We start from the raw sequence: 7,500 nt of genomic DNA, 5'->3' as shown, positions 1-7,500 counted from the left end.
CGGAGGCTCTGCTGGAGTACCAGGGGCGCGGAGCCTCTGCCGGAGTACCAGGGGCTCGGAGGCTCTGCTGGAGTACCAGGGGCACGGAGCCTCTGCTGGAGTACCAGGGGCACGGAGCCTCTGCTAGAGTACCAGGGGCGCGAAGCTTGGTTTGGAGTACCAGGGGCGCGAAGTGCTGGGCGGTGCGGCCAAGGGGGTTTAGCCCGAGGAGGGGTGCTTAAGTGTGGGTACACAGGGGCGGCCGGTGCGCTGGGTCCCCCGGGCCGGCGGTGGCTGGCCGGAGGCTCCCCCAGAGAGGGGAGAGAAGAGGGAGGGAGGGAGGGAGAGAGACAGAGAGCTGGGTGAAGTGAGGATGGTACACGGGGGATTAATTCCCCCTTTAATGCCTGCCTCCAGCGCTTGGTGGAGGTGGGAGAATGATGCCTGGGACGGTGAGAGTCTCCCCCAGAGAGGGGAGAGAGGAGGGAGGGAGACAGAGAGCCAGAGAGCTGGGTGAAGTGAGGGTGGTACAGGGATTAAAGTGTCCCCTAAGATCTTACTCCAGTGCTGGGTGGAGGTGGGAGAATGAGGCCTGGGACGGTGAGAGTCTCCCCCAGAGAGGGGAGAGAAGAGGGAGGGAGACAGAGAGCCAGAGAGCTGGGTGAAGTGAGGGTGGAACACAGGGGATTAATTCCCCCTTTAATGCCTGCCTCCAGCGCTGGGTGGAGGTGGGAGAGTGATGCCTGGGAGGTTGAGAGTCTCCCCCAGAGAGGGGAGAGAGGAGGGAGGGAGACAGAGAGCCAGAGAGCTGGGTGAAGTGAGGGTGGAACACAGGGGATTAATTCCCCCTTTAATGCCTGCCTCCAGCGCTGGGTGGAGGTGGGAGAATGAGGCCTGGGAGGTTGAGAGTCTCCCCCAGAGAGGGGAGAGAGGAGGGAGGGAGACAGAGAGCCAGAGAGCTGGGTGAAGTGAGGGTGGTACAGGGATTAAAGTGTCCCCTAAGATCTTACTCCAGTGCTGGGTGGAGGTGGGAGAATGAGGCCTGGGACGGTGAGAGTCTCCCCCAGAGAGGGGAGAGGAGAGGGAGGGAGACAGAGAGCCAGAGAGCTGGGTGAAGTGAGCGTGGAACACAGGGGATTAATTCCCCCTTTAATGCCTGCCTCCAGCGCTGGGTGGAGGTGGGAGAATGAGGCCTGGGACGGTGAGAGTCTCCCCCAGAGAGGGGAGAGAGGAGGGAGGGAGACAGAGAGCCAGAGAGCTGGGTGAAGTGAGGGTGGTACAGGGATTAAAGTGTCCCCTAAGATCTGACTCCAGTGCTGGGTGGAGGTGGGAGAATGAGGCCTGGGACGGTGAGAGTCTCCCCCAGAGAGGGGAGAGAAGAGGGAGGGAGACAGAGAGCCAGGGAGCTGGGTGAAGTGAGGGTGGTACAGGGATTAAAGTGTCCCCTAAGATCTGACTCCAGTGCTGGGTGGAGGTGGGAGAATGAGGCCTGGGACGGTGAGAGTCTCCCCCAGAGAGGGGAGAGAAGAGGGAGGGAGGGAGACAGAGAGCCAGAGAGCTGGGTGAAGTGAGCATGGAACACAGGGGATTAATTCCCCCTTTAATGCCTGCCTCCAGCGCTGGGTGGAGGTGGGAGAATGAGGCCTGGGAGGTTGAGAGTCTCCCCCAGAGAGGGGAGAGAAGAGGGAGGGAGACAGAGAGCCAGAGAGCTGGGTGAAGTGAGGGTGGAACACAGGGGATTAATTCCCCCTTTAATGCCTGCCTCCAGCGCTTGGTGGAGGTGGGAGAATGATGCCTGGGACGGTGAGAGTCTCCCCCAGAGAGGGGAGAGAAGAGGGAGGGAGGGAGACAGAGAGCCAGAGAGCTGGGTGAAGTGAGGGTGGTACAGGGATTAAAGTGTCCCCTAAGATCTTACTCCAGTGCTGGGTGGAGGTGGGAGAATGAGGCCTGGGACGGTGAGAGTCTCCCCCAGAGAGGGGAGAGAAGAGGGAGGGAGACAGAGAGCCAGAGAGCTGGGTGAAGTGAGCGTGGAACACAGGGGATTAATTCCCCCTTTAATGCCTGCCTCCAGCGCTGGGTGGAGGTGGGAGAATGAGGCCTGGGACGGTGAGAGTCTCCCCCAGAGAGGGGAGAGAGGAGGGAGGGAGACAGAGAGCCAGAGAGCTGGGTGAAGTGAGGGTGGTACAGGGATTAAAGTGTCCCCTAAGATCTTACTCCAGTGCTGGGTGGAGGTGGGAGAATGAGGCCTGGGACGGTGAGAGTCTCCCCCAGAGAGGGGAGAGAAGAGGGAGGGAGACAGAGAGCCAGGGAGCTGGGTGAAGTGAGGGTGGTACAGGGATTAAAGTGTCCCCTAAGATCTGACTCCAGTGCTGGGTGGAGGTGGGAGAATGAGGCCTGGGACGGTGAGAGTCTCCCCCAGAGAGGGGAGAGAAGAGGGAGGGAGGGAGACAGAGAGCCAGAGAGCTGGGTGAAGTGAGGGTGGTACACGGGGGATTAATTCCCCCTTTAATGCCTGCCTCCAGTGCTGGGTGGAGGTGGGAGAATGAGGCCTGGGACGGTGAGAGTCTCCCCCAGAGAGGGGAGAGGAGAGGGAGGGAGACAGAGAGCCAGAGAGCTGGGTGAAGTGAGCGTGGAACACAGGGGATTAATTCCCCCTTTAATGCCTGCCTCCAGCGCTGGGTGGAGGTGGGAGAATGAGGCCTGGGACGGTGAGAGTCTCCCCCAGAGAGGGGAGAGAGGAGGGAGGGAGACAGAGAGCCAGAGAGCTGGGTGAAGTGAGGGTGGTACAGGGATTAAAGTGTCCCCTAAGATCTGACTCCAGTGCTGGGTGGAGGTGGGAGAATGAGGCCTGGGACGGTGAGAGTCTCCCCCAGAGAGGGGAGAGAAGAGGGAGGGAGACAGAGAGCCAGGGAGCTGGGTGAAGTGAGGGTGGTACAGGGATTAAAGTGTCCCCTAAGATCTGACTCCAGTGCTGGGTGGAGGTGGGAGAATGAGGCCTGGGACGGTGAGAGTCTCCCCCAGAGAGGGGAGAGAAGAGGGAGGGAGGGAGACAGAGAGCCAGAGAGCTGGGTGAAGTGAGGGTGGTACACGGGGGATTAATTCCCCCTTTAATGCCTGCCTCCAGTGCTGGGTGGAGGTGGGAGAATGAGGCCTGGGACGGTGAGAGTCTCCCCCAGAGAGGGGAGAGAAGAGGGAGGGAGACAGAGAGCCAGAGAGCTGGGTGAAGTGAGCATGGAACACAGGGGATTAATTCCCCCTTTAATGCCTGCCTCCAGCGCTGGGTGGAGGTGGGAGAATGAGGCCTGGGAGGTTGAGAGTCTCCCCCAGAGAGGGGAGAGAAGAGGGAGGGAGACAGAGAGCCAGAGAGCTGGGTGAAGTGAGGGTGGAACACAGGGGATTAATTCCCCCTTTAATGCCTGCCTCCAGCGCTTGGTGGAGGTGGGAGAATGATGCCTGGGACGGTGAGAGTCTCCCCCAGAGAGGGGAGAGAAGAGGGAGGGAGGGAGACAGAGAGCCAGAGAGCTGGGTGAAGTGAGGGTGGTACAGGGATTAAAGTGTCCCCTAAGATCTTACTCCAGTGCTGGGTGGAGGTGGGAGAATGAGGCCTGGGACGGTGAGAGTCTCCCCCAGAGAGGGGAGAGAAGAGGGAGGGAGACAGAGAGCCAGAGAGCTGGGTGAAGTGAGCGTGGAACACAGGGGATTAATTCCCCCTTTAATGCCTGCCTCCAGCGCTGGGTGGAGGTGGGAGAATGAGGCCTGGGACGGTGAGAGTCTCCCCCAGAGAGGGGAGAGAGGAGGGAGGGAGACAGAGAGCCAGAGAGCTGGGTGAAGTGAGGGTGGTACAGGGATTAAAGTGTCCCCTAAGATCTTACTCCAGTGCTGGGTGGAGGTGGGAGAATGAGGCCTGGGACGGTGAGAGTCTCCCCCAGAGAGGGGAGAGAAGAGGGAGGGAGACAGAGAGCCAGGGAGCTGGGTGAAGTGAGGGTGGTACAGGGATTAAAGTGTCCCCTAAGATCTGACTCCAGTGCTGGGTGGAGGTGGGAGAATGAGGCCTGGGACGGTGAGAGTCTCCCCCAGAGAGGGGAGAGAAGAGGGAGGGAGGGAGACAGAGAGCCAGAGAGCTGGGTGAAGTGAGGGTGGTACACGGGGGATTAATTCCCCCTTTAATGCCTGCCTCCAGTGCTGGGTGGAGGTGGGAGAATGAGGCCTGGGACGGTGAGAGTCTCCCCCAGAGAGGGGAGAGAAGAGGGAGGGAGACAGAGAGCCAGAGAGCTGGGTGAAGTGAGCATGGAACACAGGGGATTAATTCCCCCTTTAATGCCTGCCTCCAGCGCTGGGTGGAGGTGGGAGAATGAGGCCTGGGAGGTTGAGAGTCTCCCCCAGAGAGGGGAGAGAAGAGGGAGGGAGACAGAGAGCCAGAGAGCTGGGTGAAGTGAGGGTGGAACACAGGGGATTAATTCCCCCTTTAATGCCTGCCTCCAGCGCTTGGTGGAGGTGGGAGAATGATGCCTGGGACGGTGAGAGTCTCCCCCAGAGAGGGGAGAGAAGAGGGAGGGAGGGAGACAGAGAGCCAGAGAGCTGGGTGAAGTGAGGGTGGTACAGGGATTAAAGTGTCCCCTAAGATCTTACTCCAGTGCTGGGTGGAGGTGGGAGAATGAGGCCTGGGACGGTGAGAGTCTCCCCCAGAGAGGGGAGAGAAGAGGGAGGGAGACAGAGAGCCAGAGAGCTGGGTGAAGTGAGCATGGAACACAGGGGATTAATTCCCCCTTTAATGCCTGCCTCCAGCGCTGGGTGGAGGTGGGAGAATGAGGCCTGGGAGGTTGAGAGTCTCCCCCAGAGAGGGGAGAGAAGAGGGAGGGAGACAGAGAGCCAGAGAGCTGGGTGAAGTGAGCATGGAACACAGGGGATTAATTCCCCCTTTAATGCCTGCCTCCAGCGCTGGGTGGAGGTGGGAGAATGAGGCCTGGGAGGTTGAGAGTCTCCCCCAGAGAGGGGAGAGAAGAGGGAGGGAGGGAGACAGAGAGCCAGAGAGCTGGGTGAAGTGAGCATGGAACACAGGGGATTAATTCCCCCTTTAATGCCTGCCTCCAGCGCTGGGTGGAGGTGGGAGAATGAGGCCTGGGACGGTGAGAGTCTCCCCCAGAGAGGGGAGAGGAGAGGGAGGGAGACAGAGAGCCAGAGAGCTGGGTGAAGTGAGGGTGGAACACAGGGGATAAATTCCCCCTTTAATGCCTGCCTCCAGTGCTGGGTGGAGGTGAGATAGGCGGAGGGCGGCGGGTCGGTCGGGGCCAGCGAGAGCCGAGCCCCGGGGGTGCCTGGCGCGAGCGGGGGCTCCGTGGGGCGCGTGGGGGCCGAGCACCGGTGGGGTCCACCCTTTGGCCGGGCCCGGGGGCCCGTGACCGGGTCGGCGGCGGCCGTTGCGGCGCTCCCCGGCCACGGGGCAGTGAAATGGACAGCCTGGCAAAGGCTGGGCGGAAACGGAGCTCATGCCCCCTTTAATGTCTGTCAAGGGTGAGGAGGGGCGGCGGGTCGGTCGGGGCCAGCGAGAGCCGAGCCCCGGGGGTGCCTGGCGCGAGCGGGGGCTCCGTGGGGCGCGTGGGGGCCGAGCACCGGTGGGGTCCACCCTTTGGCCGGGCCCGGGGGCCCGTGACCGGGTCGGCGGCGGCCGTTGCGGCGCTCCCCGGCCACGGGGCAGTGAAATGGACAGCCTGGCAAAGGCTGGGCGGAAACGGAGCTCATGCCCCCTTTAATGTCTGTCAAGGGTGAGGAGGGGCGGCGGGTCGGTCGGGGCCAGCGAGAGCCGAGCCCCGGGGGTGCCTGGCGCGAGCGGGGGCTCCGTGGGGCGCGTGGGGGCCGAGCACCGGTGGGGTCCACCCTTTGGCCGGGCCCGGGGGCCCGTGACCGGGTCGGCGGCGGCCGTTGCGGCGCTCCCCGGCCACGGGGCAGTGAAATGGACAGCCTGGCAAAGGCTGGGCGGAAACGGAGCTCATGCCCCCTTTAATGTCTGTCAAGGGTGAGGAGGGGCGGCGGGTCCGTCGGGGCCAGCGAGAGCCGAGCCCCGGGGGTGCCTGGCGCGAGCGGGGGCTCCGTGGGGCGCGTGGGGGCCGAGCACCGGTGGGGTCCACCCTTTGGCCGGGCCCGGGGGCCCGTGACCGGGTCGGCGGCGGCCGTTGCGGCGCTCCCCGGCCACGGGGCAGTGAAATGGACAGCCTGGCAAAGGCTGGGCGGAAACGGAGCTCATGCCCCCTTTAATGTCTGTCAAGGGTGAGGAGGGGCGGCGGGTCCGTCGGGGCCAGCGAGAGCCGAGCCCCGGGGGTGCCTGGCGCGAGCGGGGGCTCCGTGGGGCGCGTGGGGGCCGAGCACCGGTGGGGTCCACCCTTTGGCCGGGCCCGGGGGCCCGTGACCGGGTCGGCGGCGGCCGTTGCGGCGCTCCCCGGCCACGGGGCAGTGAAATGGACAGCCTGGCAAAGGCTGGGCGGAAACGGAGCTCATGCCCCCTTTAATGTCTGTCACCAGTGCTTGGCGGAGGTGCGAGAGGCGGAGATCGGAGGCTCCCAGAGAGGGGAGAGGGAAAAATGGATGAAAATAGGGTAAAACAGGAGAAAGCCTCCCTCCCTCCCTCCCTCCTCTATTTCATTTGTTTTTCTTTCCCCCAGGGCTTCATCCAGCAGGGAGGTCGGAGGCTTCCAGCCAGGCGAGAGGGAGAGATGTGAGAAAATCGGATAAAATAGAGTGAGCTTTCTCCCTCGGTTATTTCCCGTGTTTAAACCAAAGCGGCCGGAGTGGAGTACCAGGGGCGCGAGTGTGGGACGGGTGAAGTGCCCGGGGTAAGCGGCCGGAGCTCCGGCCGCTTCCCCGGCGCCTTCTCCCCGTCAAACACTTGGAAAAATCTCAGCAGCGGTGATTTCCATCCAGCAGGGAGGTCGGAGGCTTCCAGCCAGGCGAGAGGGAGAGATGTGAGAAAATCGGATGAAATAGAGTGAGCTTTCTCCCTCGGTTATTTCCCGTGTTTAAACCAAAGCGGCCGGAGCGGAGTACCAGGGGCGCGAGTGTGGGACGGGTGAAGTGCCCGGGGTAAGCGGCCGGAGCTCCGGCCGCTTCCCCGGCGCCTTCTCCCCGTCAAACACTTGGAAAAATCTCAGCAGCGGTGATTTCCATCCAGCAGGGAGGTCGGAGGCTTCCAGCCAGGCGAGAGGGAGAGATGTGAGAAAATCGGATGAAATAGAGTGAGCTTTCTCCCTCGGTTATTTCCCGTGTTTAAACCAAAGCGGCCGGAGCGGAGTACCAGGGGCGCGAGTGTGGGACGGGAGAAGTGCCCGGGGTAAGCGGCCGGAGCTCCGGCTGAAAAATTTCAGCAGCGGTGATTTCCAAACCTCTAAGTTTGAGACGGGGAGAAGGCGCGGGGTAAGCGGCGGAGCTCCGGCCGCTTCCCCGGCGCCTTCTCCCCGTCAAACACTTAGAAAAATTTCAGCAGCGGTGATTTCCAAACCTCTAAGTTTGAGACGGGGAGAAGGCGCGGGC

Source organism: Epinephelus lanceolatus, chromosome 19 (assembly GCF_041903045.1).
Source record: "Epinephelus lanceolatus isolate andai-2023 chromosome 19, ASM4190304v1, whole genome shotgun sequence".
NCBI classification, from domain to species: Eukaryota; Metazoa; Chordata; class Actinopteri; order Perciformes; family Serranidae; genus Epinephelus; species Epinephelus lanceolatus.
Note: the sequence above shows the minus strand (reverse complement) of the source record.